This window comes from Musca domestica, unplaced genomic scaffold, assembly GCF_030504385.1.
Source record: "Musca domestica strain aabys unplaced genomic scaffold, Musca_domestica.polishedcontigs.V.1.1 24, whole genome shotgun sequence".
Taxonomy (NCBI): Eukaryota; Metazoa; Arthropoda; class Insecta; order Diptera; family Muscidae; genus Musca; species Musca domestica.
In genome coordinates, this window is record NW_026712272.1 from 6,486,916 (window position 1) to 6,510,918 (window position 24,003).

A 24,003-nucleotide genomic window follows, 5' to 3' on the forward strand; every position below is an offset into this window, starting at 1 on the left:
GGAGAGGTGGCAGAAGGAGGCGAACAATATTCCCCATTTGCCAACTCGTTTTAAGTTTGATAATAATATTACGATGTATCAAATGTGGGCCAAATCGGATATTCCCTTTGAAAGTTTTCGGGCACAGAGAAACGGATAACCCTATCCAGCCAGAGAAACGGATAGCCCTAGATCAACTCTAAATATCTTGAAACGGATTCGTTTGATATATAGCCATATGGCTGAGAGCATAAGAAATGAATTTTTCTAAAAAAACTATGATATTTTTCTCCTTAGGTCCTGATGTCCTTAGGCGTGGATGGTTGAACCACTAACAAAGGTTCACCCTGAGATCCTTAGGCATGCTTTTTTAAACATACACATACACATAGATTTCTAAACTTTTTCCAAAGACCCAAAAGCCACCTTGAGGACCTTAATTGATGTTTTTTTCAACGTTTTTAAAAGGACACCCCGAGGTCTTTAGGTGCCGATGTTTTAAACATTTTGCAAATGACACTCTGAGGTCCTTAGGCGTGGATGTTTAAAACATTTTTCAAAGGCAACCTTGAGATCCTTAGGCGTGGAATTTTTAAATATTTTTCCAAGGCCGTCCTGAGGTCCTTCGGCATGGAATTTTTAAATTTTTTTCAAAGGCCACCCTGAGGTCCTTAGGCGGTGAATTTTTAAGAATTTTTTAAAGGCCACCCTGAGGTCCTTAGGCGGTGAATTTTTAAGAATTTTTTAAAAGCCACCTTGAGGTGCTTCGGAGTGCTTTTTTAAACTTTAAGGTATTTTGAGCCTCATATACGTACGTAGATTATTAAACATTTTTCAGTGGCCACCTTGAGGGCCTTAAGCCTAGGTTATTTAAGTATTTTTTTTAGGTGTCGACGGCTTAAACATTTTTAAAGGCGATGTTGAGGTCCTAGAAGTGGATTTCTTAAAATATTTTTCAAGGGTTATGTAAAGGTTCTCTTTAGAGATTTTTTAAAGGATATTCTGAGCCACATAAACGTGGATTTTTTCAAGAGCCACCCTTAGGTCCTTATACCTGGATTTGCCAAAGGATATTCTGAGCCACATAAACGTGGATTTTTTAAAAATTTTTCAAAGGATATTCAGAGCCACATAAACGTGGATTTTTTAAACATTTTTCAAAGGATATTCTGAGCCGCATAAAACAGGATTTTTTAAAAAATTTCAAAGAATATTCAGAGCCACAGAAACGTGGGTTTTTAAAAAAATTCAAAGAATATTCAGAGCCACATAAACGTGGATTTAAAAAAAAAAAAAAAAATCAGAGGATATTCAGAGCCACATAAACGTGGATTTTTTAAACATTTTTCAAAGGATATTCTGAGTCACAAAAAAAGTGGATTTTTTTAGACATTTTCAAAAGTTATTCTGAGCCACATAAAAGTGGATTTTTTAAACATTTTTCAAAGGATATTTAGAGCCACATAAACGTGGATTTTTTAAAAAAATTACAAACGATATTCAGAGCCACATAAACGTGATTTTCAGATAAAAATAAAAAAAATTCAAAGGATATTCAGAGCAACATAAAACTGGAGTTTTAAAAGTAATTTCAATGGATATTTTGATCCACATAAACGTGGATTTTTTAAAAAAAAATTCAAAGGATATTATGAGCCAAAGAAACGTGGATTTTTTAAACATTTTTCAAAGGATATTTAGAGCCACATAAACGTGGATTTTTTAAACATTTTTCAAAGGATATTCAGAGCCACATAAACGTGGATTTTTTAAAAAAAAAATGTCAAAGGATATTCCCAGCCACATAAAAGTGGATTTTTTAAAAAAATTTCAAAGGATATTCAGAGCCACATAAACGTGGATTTTTAAACATTTTTCAAAGGAAATTCTGAGCCACATAAAAGTGGATTTAAAAAAAAAATCAAAGGATATTCAGAGCCACATAAAAGTGGATTTTTTAAAAAATTTCAAAGGATATTCAGAGCCACATAAACATGGATTTTTTTAGACATTTTCAAAAGCCACCTTAGGGTCCTTAGACCTGGATTTTTCAAATATTTTTCAAAAGATATTCTAAGCCACATAAACGTGGATTTTTTTTTAATTTTTAAAGGATATTCTGAGCCACATAAACGTGGATTTTTTAAAGATTTTTCAAAAGATATTCAGAGCCACATAAACGTGGATTTTTTAAACATTTTTCAAAGGATATTCTAAGCCACATGAAAGTGGATTTTTAAACATTTTTCAAAGGATATTCAGAGCCACATAAACGTGGATTTTTAAAAAAAAATTCAAAGGATATTCAGAGCCACATAAACGTGGATTTTTTAAACATTTTTCAAAGGATATACTGAGCCACATAAACGTGGAGTTTTTAAAAAAATTTCAAGGGATATTCTGAGCCACATAAACGTGGATTTTTTAAACATTTCTCAAAAGAAATTTAGAGCAAAATAAACGTGGAGTTTTTAAAAAAAATTGCAAAGGATATTCAGAGCCACATAAACGTGGATTTTTTAAACATTTTTCAAAGGATATTCTAAGCCACATGAAAGTGGATTTTTAAACATTTTTCAAAGGATATTCAGAGCCACATAAACGTGGATTTTTAAAAAAAAATTCAAAGGATATTCAGAGCCACATAAACGTGGATTTTTTAAACATTTTTCAAAGGATATACTGAGCCACATAAACGTGGAGTTTTTAAAAAAATTTCAAGGGATATTCTGAGCCACATAAACGTGGATTTTTTAAACATTTCTCAAAAGAAATTTAGAGCAAAATAAACGTGGAGTTTTTAAAAAAAATTGCAAAGGATATTCTGAGCCACAGAAAGAGATTTTTCTAAAAAAATTGTGAATTTTTTTGTAAATTTTCCAATTTTCCAATTAGGAATTTACTTCTCTAAAAAAAGTTAAATAAATTAAATTTAGAATTTTTCCATGGAAAAAAATACCAACGGTTTTTGAACCCATATGTGTGAACATAGTCCTCTAGGGTCATTCGTTCATCCTTTTCTCCAAATAGAAGACCCTTCCCAAAATCGCACTTTGATGCCGAAAGAAAGAAAATGGCATTAAATCTTAATTTTCCTATAGAAAATTAATTAATCAAAATTTAATTATATTATTTTAAAACTGACCTTGGCATATATTTTTTTGTTTTGCTCCTGCCTATTCCAAAATTTAATTAACAATAAAAGATATATTTATATACCCATTTGTTTATTGTTTATTATAATTTCAGCTGGCTGGCTGGCTGCCTAATCTCGAATACTATCTTTCACACTCGCTCTTTGATATGCAAATAAAAACAGATTCGAAAATGATTTTTGTGGTTTAATTGCAAAACGAAAATAAAAACCACAAAAAAACAACACATTGGTTAATTCTAAATATAAACAAAGTAGATGCACTTGAAAAAACATACAAAAAAAAATAAAATAAAAAAATAACCATTAAATATATTCATTAAAATCATATAAAGAACAATTATGATTTTATCAAAAACAAAAAAAAAAATAGCACCCGTTTATGGTCAAGATAATCAGCAATAAAAAGAAATTAAATGAAATGAAAAAAGGTTGCCACCAGGTTTATCAAAAAAAAAAAATATTTTTCTTAAAATAATAAAAAAACGAACACTCCTGTCTCCGTAAATGATTGACATAAATAAATATTATTATATATTATATATATTATTTTCCAATTTTTTGTTTTTTTTTTACCCCCCCAAACCAGACGCATTTTATCTTATCACGAGACCCATGAGCAACAATGACACAAAAAAAGTTCAAAATGGAACCTTCAAATACGCAACAACAACAAGGTTTTTTTTTTAGATACAAATTATAAACATATTGTCATGGGAGTGTAGACATTTTAAATATTCTAATTTCTCAATTTTAATTAAATTTGTGCTGTGTTGTTGTATTAAATGTAAAGCAAATTTCGGAAAGGAAAAAAAAACGTGATTCTGAAATCCAAATTTATTTTCAATATATCCAGACAGAGACTCATTTGTCTTGGGCTGAAATGCATATAATTAAATTTTTATTTTTTTTTTCAATATTTTATTTTTAAACTTTTGGACATAAATTACTCGGATATCAAAGATGAACTCTCATATTCGGAGGTTCGAGTTAATTAAAAATATATTACAATTAAATTCGAATATTTTTTTTTTGGGATTGTAACGACAATTTAGGGTAAGATATTAAGTCGTTACTTTGAGATTGATTTGAAATAATTAAATTTATATTAATTTTTCAAAAAAAAAAATGATTTGAGAAAGGGGCTTGGCCTTGAGGGTTTTATTTTTTTAACAATTTCTAAAATAAATAATTATTCTTATCTCGAAGAGTCTCCATAGCCGCGCTGTGCTTTAGAAGTGGATTTTGATGATAAAAATCTCCTTTTTATACGCGAAGGTCATAAAACATTCGATACATGTACCAACTTCTGCCTCATGGAAACGAACGATTTTAGACTTCTTTGGACCAAATTTAAGTCCATTTGGAGGCCATTTCTATTTAGGGATGACCGGACAGACAGGCTGGCTTAGAGCCAGGAGACGGACATATAATGATATTTACTTCCTCGGTGTACTAACTGTACTAAAAGGTACTTAAAATCGAATCCATGGTGATTTTAGAAATATGTTCTAAAGTGTTCGAAAAGTATTAAATGGTACGAATTTTGGTACAATCACCTTTGGGTGAAAGGAAATGTTGATATTAGGATCCCCATTTGTGGTTGGGTTGTGATAAAAAAAACTGGTTTTGGAGATGTGCACTACAAGTGCCCGAAAAGTACTAAATAGTACCATATTTGGTACAATTTGGTATTTGGTGAACAGATAGTGCTTAAAATCTGAAATTTGGTATATGGTCGGTCATATGGAGGTGTTTTCGGAAATGCGTACTATAATTGTACAAAAAGTACGTAATGGTACTAAATTGGGTTTTGGGTGAAGGAATGGAGCTGGAATCCCGAAATTTGAAACTGAGGTCTCTGTTGGTATGTGGGATTTAGTTCTGGTGTTGGTTTTGCAAATGCGAACTATAATTGTAAAAAAAGTACTAAATGGTACAAAATTGGGTATTGAGTGAAGGTATAGAGCTGGAATTCCGAAATTTGATATTTAAATTACTGATAGATGTTGTGTGTTGAGATTTGGCGATGATTTGGAAATGCGTCGTATATTTGTACTAAAAGTACTAAATGGTACTAAATTTTGTATTGGTTGAAGAGTTAGAGCTGGAATCCCGAAATTTTGGATTTGGCGGTGATTTGCAAATGTGTTATTTATTTGTACGAAATGTACTAAATGGTACTAAATTTGGTATTGGGTGAAGAGATAGAGCTGGAATCCCGAAATTTGAATTGGACGTCTCTGTGGTTATGTGGGATTGAGATCTAGTGGTGGTTTTACAAATCCGAACTATAATTTTACAAAAAGTACTAAATGGTACTAAATTGGGTATTGAGTGAAGGTATAGAGCTGAACTCCTGAAATTTGATATTTAGATTACTGATGGTATATGTGTTTAAGATTTGCCGGTTGTTTCGAAATGCGTCCTATATTTGTACGAAAAGTACTAAATGGTACTAAATTTGGTATTGGGTGAAGAGATAGAGCTGGAGTCCCGAAATTTGTATTGGAGGTCTGTCTTGGTATGTGGTTGTTGAGATCTGGCTGTGGTTTTGCAAATAAGTACTATATTTGTATGAAAAGTACTAAATAGTACTAGTTTTATATTGGATGAAGGGATAGAGCTGGAATTCCGAATTTTGATACATATGTCAGTGATACTGTCTTTGATTAGGATATGGAGGTGGTTTTGGAAATTCGTCCCTTATTTGTACGAAAAGTAAATTATATATTTGTACGAAAAGTACTAAGTGGTACTAATTACTGTGGTACTTGAAAAAATACCCGGATTAAAAAATTACTTCAAAAACGTCTGCAACGGCCAAAAAACCACGCCATGAGTAATGAAAACAAAAAATGTAGGGAAATAAACATATCCAGAGAAATAAATAAATATCCAAAAAAAAAAAAAAAAATCATAACACCACAGCAAGAAAACACAGCGAATCGAATGCGAGTGTGTATGAGTGAGTGATGACTGACCGAGAAACTGCCAAAACACAGACGTACCGACCGTACCGCACCACCACCACCATCAACCACCTCGTTAACGAAAAGACAGCAAATATTTTAAATTGCGCAGTAATTTTTTTTAGGCAGCGTTGTTGTTTTCTTTTCATTCACACCAAATATTGCCGGTCGAGAATGTGTTCATATTTCAAGAAGGGAGTAAAGAAATTAAAAGAAAACAAAATTAAAAAAAAAAAATACAACAAAAAATAATAATAAGCTGCCTTAAAGTACAGCCTACTTGAAAGTTGTTCAGTAGTAGGGGAGAGAGGATATAAACCCCCTTTTATTTTTGAAAACTGGAAAAGAATCTCAACAAATAAATTAGAAGCTGAAATAGAAGGGTTCAGTGAGAGAGCTACTAAATGGAGGAAAAAACTTTTGGTTTCCAGGGGCTAAACACTATTCATTATTGAAAAACGATAAAATAAAACTAGTAAAAAAGCAGATTTAATACCCTCCACCATTTCTAAGGAAGAATTTCAAAAAAAAAAAAAAAAAAAAAAAAAAAAAACTGCCACTTGAAAACCGTCATATGAGGACTATACGAAGACCTGGACCTGGACCTGCATACGAAATTTCATGCCATAATACCGAATATCGGGAGGTATAGGCTGTAGTACACATTACGAAGTTTAGATATGGAATTTGTAATAATTCCGGTAAATAATGTCGCTAAAATCATGAAAATACCGAATATCGGGAGGTACCGTTATATAGGGGCTATACGAAGATCTGGACCTGCATACACAATTTTTTGTCATAGGTTGTTGTAGTACCCCTTAGGATCTTCCAGTACGACATTTGAAACAATTCCGGTAAATAATGTAGCTAAAATCATCCAAATACCGAATATCGGGAGGTACCGTTACATGGGGGCTATACGAAGACTTGGACCTTCATACAAAAATTTTTGTCATAAGCTGTAGTGCTCATTACGAACTTCAAATACGAAATTTGAAATAATTCCGGTTAATAATGTCGCTAAAATCATGAAAATACCAATACCTCCCGATAGGTACCGTTATATGGGGGCTATATGAAGATCTGGACCTGCATACACAATTTTTTGTCATAGGTTGTAGTACCCCTTAGTATCTTTCAGTACGAAATTTGAAACGAATCCGGTAAATAATGATGCTAAAATCATGAAAATACCGAATATTGGGAGATACCGTTATATGGGGGCTATACGAAGACTTGGACCTACATACAAAAATTTTTGTCATAGGCTGTAGTACTCATTACGAACTTCAAATACGAAATTTGAAATAATTCCGGTGAATAATGTCGCCAACAATCATGAAAATACCGAATATCGGGAGGCACCGTTATATGGGGCCCATGGCCCGACATGGCCCGACATGGCCCATTTATGAACTTAACCTGCCTACTGGAAAAATAAACACGTGTGCAAAATTTTAGCCTTCTATCTCAATTCGTTCGGAAAAACAGACAGACAGAGAGATGGACAGACAGACAGTTTATGATTCCCTCTTTCCCCCCTTCCGAATTTCATAATGGACATTAAAAATCAAATTATTTTTCTCCCAAAAAGGTGTATGTTCTGTCTGACTAACCTATCTGTCTGTAGAGATCGTTCTGATCGGGCCTGCTTTCCGAATTTTATTTTTATTGTTTGTGCGTGTTAAAAAAAATTCGGCAATTGTTTAATTTTCAATAATTTCAATGTGCGGATGAGTGTGAGTTTCGATTTGCAATGACGTTATTTGTTAGATAGGCAGGCCATCGCAGTCAGAGAGCAATGCCATAAAAATTATTCTGTCCATATCAAATAACAAAAAACAAAAAAAAAAAATTAAAAATAAAAATAACAAAAATCGGAAACATGTGTCCAACAATGCGTTGCATTCATTAACCCAAAATGAGTTATAATTTGATAATTTTTTTTTGGAGGCCTACACGAGTTGCACTGAAGTCACGAAAGGCAGCAGGAGGAGTGAAAAAGGGGGGAGGCTACGGGGGTATGTGAGAGATAATTATGACTTTAATGGCAAAATCGTAGGATAATCATTCGGAGATGAAGAATATCATGGCACAGGGGGGGGAAAGTGCTGTATAGAAGTATGGAAAAGTTACAAAATAAAATTTCCAGCTCTCTTTAGGATTTTTGGTATAGATTTCCACAAGTCATCTCTTATTCGACCCCTTAACACTTCGAGTAACCCTCTTGATTTATATTAGCATTGTAGCTCTTATCCTACGCATTTAGTACCATTGGTACCTTTTCGGTACTTAAGGGACGATTTTTTTAATTGACTTTTTAATTTTTATTCACAAAACTTGTTACAAAATTTCCGAACTCTAACTTTGGCCGTACAATATTTAGTACCATTTTTTTGCTTTTTAGTACCAAAGTTAAAAAAATATGGAATATGAAAAAAAGAGGAAAATATGATTGAGACTTGAAAAATACTTGATATCGGTGATATCCCTGCATGGGAGCTATTCTAAAAAGTGGAACGATATGACCTATTTTTTATACCTTCAGCCATTTGGCTAGAGGGGGTGTATATCATTTGGTACGGTCAAAACGTGCTTCTTTGAAACAACGGTTTTTGATTGGTTTTCTCTCTGGGCCAAATCGGTTTCAGGACATTAGGAGTTGATTAGCAATATTCGTCCGTCTGTCTGTCTATCTGCCGTGCGGTGCGGACGATAACTCTCCAAGGGTGAATGCGATTTGATCCAAACTTGGTACATCGTAATATAATTGTCAAACTAAGATCGAGTTCGGAGATGGGCAAAATCGGTCCACTCCTTCTGGTACCTTCCCCACAAAAGGTCGAAATTTTCAAAAAATTTATTTTTTGCACAGAAAGAGAAGCGATAAACCGATTTTGCCTCAACTTTGCAAATCTTAATATTTGCGTTAGTGCTAGGTCAGGTGCGAAAATGGACAATGTCGGTCCTCTCCATCAAGTACCTTCCACACATAGGGGACAAAATTTTGAGTAATTATAACCCTTATAAAATGTGATGTAAGAGTCTGGTTGCCTTCAAATTTCACACATCCCAATAATTTTATTAACCAAAGGTCTGGTGCCAGAATGGAATACATCGGTCCACTCCTTCTGGTACCTCCCCCACAAAGGGTTAAAATTTTTGAATATCCACGAAGCTCATAAAACGAGAAATTAACATCCGATTCCACTCAGACTTGGCACATCTCAATATTTCCATCAACACAAGATCTGTTATAAATATGGTAGAGATCGGATCATTCCTTCTGGTACCTCCCCCACAGAGGGTTAAAGTTTTGAATAACCAAAACGATCATAAAATCCGAAAGAAGCCTCCGGTTCTCTTTTTATTTCACACATTTCATTATCTGATCTGCTGTGGAAATCTGCTGTGGAGACGGGATATATTGGTCCACTCCTTCTGGTACCTCCCACACAAAGGGTCAAAATTTTGAATATCCATGGAGTTCATAAAACGAGAAATTAACATCCGATTTCATTCAGACTTAGTACATCTCAATATTTCCACCAACACAAGATCTATTAACCCTTTCAGTGTTTTTGTCAAATATATTTGACATTTAAAAGTACTCTCTTTCTTTGTCATTTTTTGTTTTTCTTACGAACCGTTATTTTTGATATTTTTAATAACAGACACGTTCGCTATTTAAAAATATTGCAGTTCTATTCTATTAGTTTCGTTTTCGAATTTCTGAGCACATTTTAGTAAATTAGTACGGAATTTCAGATTTTTATCTCCACAAAAATTTTCATTGACACTGAAAGGGTTAAGAAGGTGGTAGAGATCGGACCGTTTCTTCTGGTACCTTCCCCCCATAGGGTTCTAGATTTTGAAAAACAAAACGCTTAAAGATAGTCAAATTAACACAAAATCTATTGTGAAGATGGTAGATATCTACCAACCCCTTCTGGTACCTCACCTCACAAGTCACCGATTCTTTACAATTTTCTATATCTAAATATATATCTCTCAACCAGAAACCTGAATGAATATGGAATTTTTGATTTCGCATAAAATTGGATATAAATGTTCGATTTTACATCTGGCGGCAATACCGAGTGGTATTTTTTAACTTGTTTTTTTTTTTTTTGTTTTTTAACAATTTTATAAATTTTGACCTCGATTGAGTATAAATTTGAAACGCCACCATTTTTTAATCCGACTGATCCGAAATTATGGATGCCTCATCTCAGAAAAATCAAAGGTCGATTAAAAATTAAATTCGTATTTTTTCTAATTTTGTATAATTAATTTTAATATTTTTTATATATTTTTTTTTGTTATAATATTTTACATTTCAAAATTAAATAAAATGTAATTTGAAATAATTTAAACAAAAATAAATAACATGAAGTAATTTGTATCTGTGTTAATTGAATATATTTTATTACACCGCTAAACAAATTGGGAATTGACGTCAGAGTGGCTAATTTAGAGGCAGGCAGCGGTGGCGCTGTTACGATTTTCAATTGTTTTTGGGCATTTTGATGGTGTTGTTGTTGTTTGAGTACTTAATTAATATTCTAAATAAAATTTAATGAATTATGGACAAATTAAAACAAAATTCATAATTGCTGCTGTTGCTATTGACACTGTGGCGGTGGCGGTGGTGGTGGTGGTGGTGGTCGTGGTGCTGGTGGTCACGGATGCGTTGGTGTTGGTGGCGATGATGCCGGTGTTGATGAGGGGAATCTAGAATGGAAAATTGTCTGAAGGTTGGGGGTGAGTGGAAAGTTGGAAAGTTGAGGGGAATCTAGAATTTCAATGGAAAATTGTCTGAAGGTTGGGGGGTGCGTGAAAAGTTGAGCAGATAATTGCAATGATTTTCAGAGGCCATGAAATGAATTTCCCCGAATCTGTAAACATGTAATTAAATCAAGGGAATAGCCTGGGTAATATTTTCATTTCGGCATAAATTTAAAGAAAGTCTTTGGTCATTAAAGACCTGGAAAAAATCCAGGGGTTTTTATTGACAAAAATGGAAGATATTTTTTTTTTCATGTTAGACATTTCTCTTATTTAGACATTCCCCATGGAATTTGATGTAGAATAATTCTTCCTCTGACATTTTGCCCAAAAAATGAAGTAAAAAGGGCGATATTGACTTACGAATGAAAACGTGTTAAATAACCAGGAAAAAAGGCTAACTCATATTTTCACTTGTAATTTTTTATTTTTGAATTTAACTACAATTTAAAATTTGAAAAACAAGCACTTAATTTTAGAACCAAAAAAATTTTTTTTCAAAATTCGCAAAAAAAATCTGTTCAAATAAAAGCCATTCTTCGCTAAATAAAAATTAACACTTTGTTTCAAAACGATTTTTCATGTTTTTTTTTCATTCATAATTGCCGGCACATGTCAGCGTATTAAAATCTACAATTTATTGTTATTATTTAATAACAATCTGCAACATTTTCTTAATTTTTTTTTTAATAATTATTTTCTGGTCCCCCTCTTGGTCATTTGGAAATTAAAACTCGTCACATGATTGTTGAGAAAATAAACAAAAACAAATTTCAGAAAAGTCATTAAGTGAAAATGTTCTAATAGCGAAGAAGAAGAAGACAAAAAAAAATACAAAAAATATGGCACATGTTATAAACAAAAGGAAAAAAAACGAAAAATGGAAAATATTACTATCCCCAGATGACATCAGCTAGGAGATCATGTGCCGCTTCATGTTAAAAGACAAAATAATTTAAATCGATTTTTAAGAATATTTGGAGTTTTATTGGAAAAGGGAAGGAGAAAGGGGGAGAGGTTGTTCCTTAGGAAAAAAAAAATACAGAATACATAAAAATATATATTTTTACATTTTAAGTCCATTTTTATGTATAGAATAGCTTATATATAGAGGATATCTTTCTTGGAAAATGTGTACCAAAAAGAATACGAAAAGTACTCAAAATACTTAATATTGAGCGATTTGCAAGGAGTGAAACTCAAAATTATTGCAGGTGGCTATGATTTCGGCTAATTTTTTTTAAATTATGTTTTTTTAAATTATGTCAGACATCATAACATCCGATACCATTCAGACTTGGCATATCTCAATAAGATCTGTTATAAAGATGGTGGATATGATATGTTGTGAAGATGGTTTATATCTGCGAACCCCTTCTTCTGTTAACTCATCCACAAAGGGTCAACATTTTCAATACTTTTTCCCATCATAACTTGCTAAACAAGTCAGCGATTCTTATAGGTTCAAAATAGAGGCATGGATTTTTTTTAAAAATATTTTTTAAAGACCTTCACAACAGCGTGGAGTTTTTAAAAATATTTTTTAGGTCCAACATAGAGTTGTGGACTTTTTTCAAAATATTTTTTATTATATATTTTTAAGCTCCAATATAGAGGCGTAGATTTTTGTAAAAATATTTTAGAGGGCCAAAATAGAGGCGTGGATTTTTTAAAAATGTTTTATAGGGCTAACATAGAGGCGTGGATTTTTTTTAATATTTTTAGGGCCAACATAGAGCCGTGGATTTTTTTTAAATATTTTTTAGTGCCAACATAGAGGCGAGGATTTTTTAAAAATAATTTTTGTTTGGAAGATTTACAACAGCGTGGATTTTTTAAAAATAATTTTTCTTTGGAAGATTTACAACAGCGTGGATTTTCTAAAAATATTTATAGGTCTAATATAGAGGCGTGGATTTTTTAAAAATATTTTATATGTCCAACATAGAGGCGTGGATTTTTTAAAAATATTTTTTAAAGATCTTCACAACTGCGTGGATTTTTTAAAGATTTTGTAAAAATATTTTTTAAAGATCTTCACAACTGCGTGGATTTTTTAAAGATTTTGTAAAAATATTTTTTAGGGCCAACATGGAATCGTGAATTTTTTTAAAAATATTCTTTAGGGCCAACATAGAGGCGTGGATTTTTTTAAAAATATTCTTTAGGGCCAACATGGGGGCGTGGATTTTTTAAAAATATTTTTTAGGGCCAACATGGAGGCGTGAATTTCTTAAAAATATTTTTAAAGGCCAACATGGAGGCGTGGATTTTTTTTAAATATTTTTTAGGACCAACATGGAGGCGTGAATTTTTTTAAATTATTTTTTAAGGCCAACATGGAGGCGTGAATTTTTTAAAATATTTTTAGGGCCAACATGGAGGCGCGAAATTTTTTAAAAATATTTTTTAGGGCCAACATGGAGGCGCGAAATTTTTTAAAAATATTTTTTAGGGCCAACATGGAGGCGTGGATGTTTTTTAAAAATATTTTTTAAGGATCTCCAAAACAGCGTGGATTTTTTAAAAATATTTTTAAGCTTCACCAGCATGGAGGCGTGATTTTTTTTTTAAAATATGTTTTAGGGCCAACATAGAGGCATGGATTTTTTAAAAATATTTTATAGGACTAATATAGAGGCGTGGATTTTTTAAAAATATTTTAAAGGTCCAATATAGAGGCTTGGATTTTTTAAAAATATTTTAAAGCTTCAATATAGAGGCTTAAATTACAGTAAAAATATATTTTAGCTCCAACATAGAGGCGTGGATTTTTTTAAAAAATATTTTTTAGGGCCAACATGGAGGCGTGAATTTTTTTTTAAAAATATTTTATAGGTCCAATATAGAGGCGTGGATTTTTTAAAAAATATTTTCAGGGCCAACATGGAGGCGTGAATTTTTTTAAAAATATTTTTTAGGGCCAACATGGAGGCGTGGATTTTTTGAAAATATTTTTTAGGGCCAACATGGAGGCGTGAGTTTTTTTTAAAATATTTTTTAAGGCCAACATGGAGGCGCGAATTTTTTTAAACATATTTTTTAGGGCCAACATGGAGGCGTGGATTTTTTTAAAAATATTTTTTAGCGCCAACATGGAGGCGTGGATTTTTTAAAAAAAAATTTTAAGCTTCAATATAGAGGCTAAGATTACTGTAAATTAGCTCCAACATAAAGGCTTGAATTTTTTAGAAATATTTTATAGGGCCAACATAGAGGCGTGGATTTTTTAAAAAATATTTTTAGGGCCAACGTAGAGGCGTGGATTTTTTAAAAAAATATTTTTTAGGGCCAACATGGAAGCGTGAATTTTTTTTAAAAAAATATTTTTTAGGGCCAACATGGAGGCGTGAATTTTTTTTTAAAAAATTCTTTAGCTCCAATATAGAGGCGTGAATTTTTTAAAAATATTTTTTAGGGCCAACATGGAAGCGTGAATTTTTTTAAAAATATTTTTTAAGGCCAACATGGAGGAGTGAATTTCTTAAAAATATTTTTAAAGGCCAACATGGAGGAGTGAATTTCTTAAAAATATTTTTAGGACCAACATGGAGGCGTGGATTTTTTTAAAAATATTTTTTAGGGCCAACATAGAGGCGTGTATTTTTTAAAAATATTGTTTAGGTCCAACATAGAGGCGTGTATTTTTTTAAAAATATTTTTTAAAGATCTATACAACATCGTGATTTTTTAAAAATATTTTTAAGCTTCAATATAGAGGCTTGGATTTTTTAAAAATATTTTATAGGTCTAACCTAGAGGCTTGGGTTTTTTAAAAAAAATATTTTATAGGTCTAATATAGAGGCGGGATTTTTTTAAAAATATTTTATAGGTCTTATATAGAGGCGGGGATTTTTTTTAAATATTTTATAGGTCTAATATAGAGGCGGGGATTTTTTTTTAAAATATTTTTTCTTTGGGAGATTAACAACGGCGTGGATTTTTTAAAATATTTTAAGGTTCAATATAGAGGAGTGGATTTTTTAAATTTTATTTTAAAAATATTTTTAGGTCCAATATAGAGGAGTGGATTTTTTAAAAATATTTTTTAGGTCCAATATTTTTTTTTTTAATATTTTTAGGTCCAACATAGAGGCGTGGATTTTTTAAATACTTTTTAAAAAATATTTTCTAATGATCTTCACAACAGGTACAAAATAAAAACTTTTGTTTGAAAATGATTTTAGAGCTCACTTTTGGTACTAACAAATATATATGATATAAATAAGAGTACATTTTTGTAAATAAACAAAAAATAAATTCATAACTGATTATATTTTAATTTATGGAAAATTAAAAAAATTGTGTTTTTAAAGAATTAATTTTTTCTTTGAACTAAGACCCTTTGGCTTTTTAGCTTCACTTCAAAAATCTACAAAATGTCTTCAGATTTTTTCTATAATTTATAAAAATAGAAATTAGGAGCGAAAAAATCAAATAAATTATAAATAAATAATTAAATGAAAAAAAAAAAATTGTGGAAAACAAGTTGTCAACAAAATCTACACACAACCCCAATCAAATTCAACAGCCAAACAGCCCAACCAGCTAATCAAACAGCCAACTTGCCAGTGGCAGTCTTTGGCAAGAAACGAAGAAAACAAAAAAAATCAAACAAATAAATTAGAAAAACAAATCAAGTGGTTTTTCCGCATTGTGGAAACAAAGTAGAAGTGATGAGAGGGGTAGAGGAGGGCAGGCGACAGGCAAACGGGAGTCAAGTTGTGTACATTTTTGCCGGCCAACAAAATTTTGAAAACAAAAAAAAAATGGAAAGAAATATCTCAAACAGCTGAAGAGGAAGAAAACCAAACAAAAACAAAAAAAAAAAAAAAGCAACAGAAACAAGTTTCTTTCCACAGAAAAAAGGGGGATCAAAAATGATGCCGGTTTAAAGGTGTTTTGGGTGAGTGAGAGAGAGGGAGAGAGGGATGGGGGTAAGAGAGTTAAATGTTTAAAATAAAAGCTATGACAAAAATTTCAAATTAGTTTTTCGATTTGTTTGTTGACTCGATGACTTCTGGACAAAAAAAAAAAAAAAACAACATTAACAAAAATTGCTAATGAATATTCAAAAATTTTTGTTTGTTTGCTTGGATTTTGAAATGAAAACAAACATTGATGCTGAAGCAAATTTTCAATTTTGTTTTGTTATTTTTCTTCTGGTTAGAATATGTCATATAAGAGAAAAAAAAATAGAAACAACACATTTCTGGCGATACACATGGTCCTACGCTGGCTACCTAAATCAAAATAAAAAAGAAAATATAAAAATAACAAAAACAAAACTTACGTAATATTGGCTGCTGTTCACGTTTTTTTATTTTCTTTGTGGCCAAATCCCCATACCTGTTCGTTTGGTGTGTGCGGGGGACAGATGAGAATATTTTTGTTTCTCCAAATAATTCCAATTTTTTTTGGTACAACTAATTGGAGTAGCTGCTGATTATTGATTTTTTTTTCAACTTTGTTTTCTCTATATTTTTTTTAATTGAAAATCAATTTCAAGTAGGAATTCCACACAAAAAAATACAGCGAAACAAAAAAACCGGTTCCAGCCGTCAACAAACCTTAAACTTGAAAAGCAAAATTCTATGGATTTGATTTCGTTTTTTTGTTTTGATTGGTTTTGTTGGGGTTTCAAATGTTCCAGAATAATCCGAAAAAAACTTGTTTGTATATGTTTTGTTTTTAATAATTTAAATGATTTTTTTTAACAGCAGGTTTCTGAAAAAATCATATATTTATATATTTTTTCATTGTGGATTTCCATTTTAATTTTTTTCATAATTTTTAAGTAGAATATAATCATTTAGATTTTTGATTACACTGTGCAACAAAATTACTTTTTTTCAATAACTGCAGGGAAAATCCAGCAGATTGCGGAAGTAGAGCTAGGGGGCACCTTCGCCCGTCTTTTTAGGTAACTTTGCAATGTAATCTCCCAAAACGCCGATACAAGTGGTTTCTATTTTTAGCTCTAATTTCATTATCTATTGGATTTTTCCTGTAATTTTTAAAAAACTGAAAACAAAAAGTTGCACAGTTTTATCAATTTTTGAGTCACAATTTAAGTTTTATTGATTTAATTTTTGTCGTCATATATTATTTATTAATTTTTGTATAAATTGTAAATAATTACTCTTTTTTAATTTGTGAATTATTTTTTTTTAATTTTTAATTTTATTTTTGGTTTTAAATAAATTTTAATAATAATTTTTCTAAGTAGGTGGTTGCTTTTTCGGTTCATGATAAATTATTATATATATTTTTAATTTTTTGAAGATTTTTAATATCCGTTTTATTATTATTTTTACAAAAAATAAATTTTATTTTTAATTTTTAAATAAATTTTAGTAAAAAAAATTATAAGTGGTTGTTGGTTGGACTGAAACCATTATAAATTATTTTTTTTAAATTTTCAAAAATTTTAATTCCCGTATTATTATTATTATTATTATTTTTTTTTATTAAAAATAAATGTTATTTTGAAATAACTTTTAATAAAAATTTTCAAAAGTGGTTGCTTTCTTTATTTATTATTATTATTTTTACTATTATTATTATTATTATTATTATTATTATTATTATTATTATTATTATTATTTATTATAAATTTTATTTGTAATTTTTAATTAAATTTTAATAAAATTTAATACTTTTTCTAATTTTCTTAAGACTTTTAATTTCAATATTATTATTATTATTATTATTATTATTATTATTATTATTATTATTATTATTATTATTATTATTATTATTATTATTTTTATTATTATTATTATTATTGTTATTATTATTAATATTATAATTTTTATTAAAAATAAATCTTATTTTTAAATAAATTTTAATAATAATTTTTATAAGTGTTTGTTTTTTCAGTCCATTATAATTTATATTATTATTATTATTATTATTTTTATTATTACTTATTATTATGAATAAATTTTGTTTTTAATTTTTGAATAGGTTTTAATACAAATTTTTATAACTGGTTGTTTTTCAGTCCTTTATAATTAAGTATTTTTTTTTATTTTTTTAAAGCTTTTAATTTCTTTATTATTATTATTTTTATTAATATTATATTTGTATTCATTATTATTATTGTTTTTCAATTTTTTTCTCATTTTTCAGAAGTTTTTAGGTAGTTTTATGAATTTTTAATGTTTGTTAATATTTTGATGATTTTTTTTTCTGGATAACTATTTACATTCTATTTTAATTTTATTAAGTGTTTTATTGCTTGTGTTTTAGGTTTTCCTATTTCAAAAAAAAAAAATTATTTGAAACTTTGTCATTTCTGAATAATTTTTATGGAGTTTCTTTTTCTGTTTAACTGTTTTTTTATTTTTAGCCATAATTTAAAAAAAAATTGTTTTATAATTTTCCTAATCATTAGTTTTCATTGCCTTTATTAATTAAATTTTAATTTTTATTGACAATTTCTATTTTTTTAATTATTTTTTTTTTGTATTTTCCTTTTTTTATTTTATTTTTTTACGATTGATGAATTATTTTTTTTTATTTTTTTATATTTAATTTTTGGTTATATTAATTTGAAATTTTTTATTTTTTTTTGTCTGTTTTTAGTTTATGATTTATTTCTTTCTTAATTTTTCTTGACAATTTCTATTTTTTTTTAAATTATTTTTTTTTTGTATTTTCCTTTTTTATTTTATTTTTTACGATTGATGAATTATTTTTTATTTTTATTTTATTATTTTTTTATATTTAATTTTTAGTTATATTAATTTGAAAATTTTTAATTTTTTTGTCCATTTTTAGTTTAGGATTTATTTCTTACTTAATTTTTGTTGGTTGATTTTATTAATGATAGGTACTTAGTTTAATTTCTCATTTTAATATATTTGTTTTTCTTAATTTTTTTAAAGTTTTTCTAAAAATTTTTGTTAATTTTTTTATTTACTTTTTGGTCTTTTCCTAATCAATATTTTCTTTATTTATTGTATCTTATTTTTTAATTGCTGAGATATTATTTAATGTTTGTTTTATTTTTGATATTATCGTTTTTTGCTTTTTTAATTTTAAATTTTTTCTAGTTTTTTTTTTTTTTTTTTTTTTTTTGATGGTTTTTAATTTTTGCATAATATTTTTAATTAATTTTTTTAGTGTCTTTTTTTTTGCGGTTCTAAATTATTTTTTTTTTTAATTTTTGTTTATTACTTCTTTTTTTAATTTTTGTTCATTTAGTTCATTTTTTTAAACAAAAATTGTTTTTTTATTTATTTCAAATTTAGTTTATTCATTTCAGCCTTTTTATTTAATATCATATATTTTAATTTAATATTATTTAATCTTTTAGTTTTTATTATGTTATCTACTTATTTTTTATTTTATATTTGATATTATTTTTATTTTTTAAATTATTTATTATTGACATTCATTTTTTGTTTTACATTTATTTTTGTAATTTCTATTTATATAAAATATATTTACTTTTTATTTTTCATTATTATATCCAATTTTTATTTATTTATATTTTCAATTAACTTCATTCCTCCATCACAGAACAAACGCGGTTTTACACAACCACCACTCTTCTCTCCCTCCCTCCTCTTACTCTCTCACACACTCTGTATTTTTAATAGTAGGTATTCTATGCCTGTCATTTATGGCGGCCACCGAGTATTTTTGCATTTATTCCACACCTTTATACACATATCTTTTTTGTTACACAAAAATATGGTTACTTTGTTGCTTCTTCTTTTATTAGTATTTCTTCACATGTACTTTACTTTTTTTTTCTCCTGTTTCTTTTTTTTAAATTATTTCCTAAAGGAAATAGTTGTTTCTTTTCTTTTTTTTTTCTTCTGCAGAATTATTTCCATTCACACAACATCATTTCAAAAAGAAGAAAAAAAACTCTGTTATAAACTTATTTATTTTCATGCGCTTAACACGGCCTGTTTCATCGAATAATCGAAATCAACTGAATTCACATTGGGACCCCCCAAACAGTAGTAAGTATGCGTTGTTGTGTGATAGCAAAACATAATGTGAAGAACCAACCAAACACAACACAACACACAAGAAGAACAAGCAAGCAAAATGTGTTAAAAACAACACAACACAAAGCCCAACATACACAGCACACAGAATACCAACACTCACACACGGAGAGTGGGGTATCAATGCAATGTTTGTGTGCTGTACAAAACAACTGTTATTAGAATAATGCCTCTCTCTCTCTCTGTATCTTTCCCCCAATTCATATGGCTCTCTCTCACCCAATAAAATCAAAATAAAAAACACTGTAAATAACAGTTGGAGCTTTCTCAAACATTTGAGAGACATCTGGAAATGGATGCATGTGTGGCTAATTTAGCGTATTTTCACAATTTTAATAAAGGGAAAATAATGGTATTTTTTAAAATGAAATTTTAAAATAGCACTGTAATGGCTTATAAATACGGTAGGCATCTGAATGAATCCAAGTATGGCTATGTGGATGTGCAAAAGAACGGCTAATAAATCGTTAGAAAATATCATAGCTAGGTATTTGCCGATCAATACGACACACATTTATGGATAACAGTGAGGCTAATTCAGCGTTTTTAAGTCATATTAATGGTAAAATTGTGAAAAAAATAGGCTGAAATTGATAAGAAAACAATGAGACAGATGAAACAAACTCATACAATTGGCATTTGGAAAATTTTTACAAGTGTGGCTAATTAAGCGGTTTTCGACGTAGAAATAGATAAAATGCGAGATAAAAATGCAATTTTCTATATCATAAACTGCAAATAACAAATGAAATTCCTTTATGAATGGTATAAGTATCTGGAAAATAAATATAAATGTGGTTAATTTAGCGTTTTTTTTTTTTCGACATGATGTGCATAAGTGAAACTCAATATAGAACAAACTATAAATAACGAATTGTTGGTATTTCTTGGTCAATACGACACGCATCTACAAAATGCATACCAGTGTGGCTAATTTAGCGTTCTTTACACCGTTTTAGTAAGGGAGAAAATAGTACTGTCTATGAAATAAAATTTAAAAGAGCACTGTAATGGATCATTAATAGGAAGGGCATCTGTGAGATGGATTCAAGTGTGGCTAATGCAGCGTATTTTTCTTTTTTTTTGATGTGGTGTATATAAGGAAACATAGTAAATCTCGTTATAAAGCATTTTAGGTATTTGCTGAACAATACGGCCTGCATGAAAATATATATGTATATAAGTGTGGCTAAGTTGGCGTTTTTTAATGCCTTGTTAATGGGAAGATTCGACTAGAATTACCAGAGAAAACTTGAAACAACGGGAACTAGCTCTTAAATACAATAGACATTTGAAAAATGAGTACAAGTGTGGCTAATTTAGCGTTTTTATCGACATTTTAATATGGGAGATAATGGTACTGTCTATAAATGAAAATTGAAATAGCGCTGTAATGGATCATAAATAGAATAGGCATCTGTGAGATGGATCCAAGTGAGGCTAATGCAGCGTTTTTTATGTGGTGTGTATAAGACAAATAATAAATCTCTTTATAAAACATTGTTGGTATATTCTGATCGATACTATTTATAAAATAGGTACAAGTGTGGCTAAGTTGGCGTTTTTTGATATCATCTTAATGGGAAGATCATAAATAGGATAAGCATCGGATCCAAGTGTGGCTAATGCAGCGTTTTTTGCTGTGGTATGTATAAGCAAAAATAATAAATCTCATTATAAAACATTGTAGGTATTTGCGGAACAATACGGCCTGCATGTAAATTTATATGTATATAAGTATGGCTAAGTTGGCGTTTTTTGATATCATCTTAATGGGAAGATTGACCAACAATTACCAGAGAGAATTTGAAACAACTGGAAATGCAATAGTCATTTGAAAAATGGATACAAGTGTGGCCAATTTAGCGTTTTTAACGCAATTTTAATATGGAGAAAATGTTACTGTCTATAAAATAAAATAAAAAAATCACTGTAAGAGATCATAAATAGTATAGACATCTGTTAGATGGATCCAAGTGTGGCTAATGCAGCGTTTTTTTTTTTTTTTTTGAGATGTGGTATGTTTATGGAAAAATAATAAATCTCGTTATAAAATATTGTAGGTATTTGTTTAATAATACGACCTGCATGAAAATGTGTATAAAAGTGTGGCTAAGTTGGCGTTTTTTAATGTCATGTTAATGGGAAATTGGTATAAAAATAACAGAAAGACCATAACACAGTTGGAACTGTCACATAAATGCAATCGACATTTGGAAAATTTATAACAGTGTGGTTAATTTAGCGTTTTTAACACCATTTTAATATGGGAGAAAATGGTACAGTCTACAAAAAAAATTGAAAAATAGGCATTCGAAAAATGACTAAAAGTGTGGCTAATTTAGCGTTTTTAGCACCATTCTAATAAGGAAGAATATGGTATAATAATAAATAAATAAAATGAAAAAATCACTCTAATGGATCATAATGAGGATATATATTTGCATATATAATATACTTGCGATAATATATTTCTTGCGAGGATTTACCTCCTCCAGTGAGAGCCTAAAATATCAAATTTCAACTGATTTGGCTCAGAAAATTTGCCCATAAATGAAAATCATAAGGTTCAGTTATACGTTTTTTGGAGAAGTTGGATTATCAAATGACAGCGGATAAGCTTGGATATTGGCACAGAAACCTTCAAAATATCAAAAACCAGGTGGTAGGATTATATGGGGGGGAACAAATCAAAACATGGACCAATATCATTTATTTTTGGCGAGAAGTTCAACTACCCAACTGAGAACCTAAAATTCCCAATTGCACCTGATTTGATAAAAAAATGGGCCCAAAACCTTGAAAAGACCGGAAATCGGAAGTCACTCTCATATGGGGATAATCCTAAAAAGTGGACCCACATCCTTTTCCCTGAGAGAACATGAAACATAAAATTACATTTTATTTGGTTAGAAACTTGCGCCGCAACCTTTTGCTAAAATACTAAAAATCAGGAGGTAAAGTTATATATGGACCCGACCAAAAACTAGACCTACATTGACTATTTTTTGCGAGAGTTTGGGTCAACCACTAAGAACCCAAAATGTCGAATTCCAGCAAATTTGGTTGGAAATTGAGGTCCAAAACATTTTTAATACCGAAAATTGATGATTGCTTTATATGTGAGCTATACCGAAACCTGGATCGATCTATTCCATCTTCAATAAACAATATTGTAGACATAATATCAATGCTTGCAATACATTTATAAGCTCTATATTTAATAGAGCGAGCCCCTATCGTGATTTCAATAGCCAGACAGACGGACGTGGCTAAAACGGCATAGGATTTTTAGCTTATTCACTTTATGAAAGAGATGGTTTAGAACCGCAGTACAACCACACCTTCAAATACGTTTACCTAATATTTGGCCTTTCTTAAATCGCGTATTCTTTTTCTAATATTTTTTTAATTCCATCAAATTTTTGAAAATCGACGATGGCAAATAGTTTACGTTGTGGGCAGGGTAATCGTTTTTTGCCTGCATTTCAAGTTTTTTGGGTCAACAGTCGGGTAATATTGCACCCTACACCTACATAACTTGATTTTCAGATTTTCCTATTCAATTTTCTTACAAAAACTTCAAAACACTTTGACAACATTTCATTTCCCTGACTGATTGACTTTCACCTCGTAACATGTTTGGATTTTATTGGAATATCTCCTCAACTGTTAATTCTGTTAATATTTTCAACACACAGAGGCGTTTACACTCTCTCTCTCTCTCTCTCTCTCTCTCTTAGAGTATTCTGTTAACATAACAGAGAAGGGGCTATGTTAGCCAAAGAGGCACAACAATGTTGTGACACCAACATCATCATGAGACCGGCAAATGTCAGTTGTTAGTGTGTGTGTGGGGGGGGGTGTCTTGAAATGTAAATAATAGGTGTATGGGGTAATCCATTAAACAAATCGACAATTTTCGGTCATTTATTTAATTATTTATTTTTTATTTAATTTTTTTCTTTTTTTTAGTTAATTTTTTTACTGAATATTTAAAATGCCATTTTTTCATTCGAATACAGCTGAAGATATAACAACTACTGAAGATATATCTGAATTAGAAGTAAGAGAAAA

The 24,003-nt window shown here is 29.8% G+C and overlaps 1 protein-coding gene across 6 annotated transcripts in view; it reads right to left on the minus strand.

Annotated features, from left to right (window-relative positions):
* The window catches only part of LOC101890250 (5'-AMP-activated protein kinase subunit gamma-1), a 336,316-nt gene that overhangs the window by 109,569 nt on the left and 202,744 nt on the right, over nucleotides 1-24,003 (minus strand). Inside the window, exon 1 of one of the 6 annotated variants that reach the window (XM_059123244.1) lies at nucleotides 16,191-16,554. The exons of 4 other annotated variants lie outside the window; for them this stretch is intronic. The gene's annotated coding sequence lies outside the window, so the exon portion shown is untranslated. Of the gene's footprint in view, nucleotides 1-16,190; nucleotides 16,555-24,003 lie in introns of those variants that run through there. One more of the 6 variants, XM_059123247.1, reaches the window with a different exon arrangement.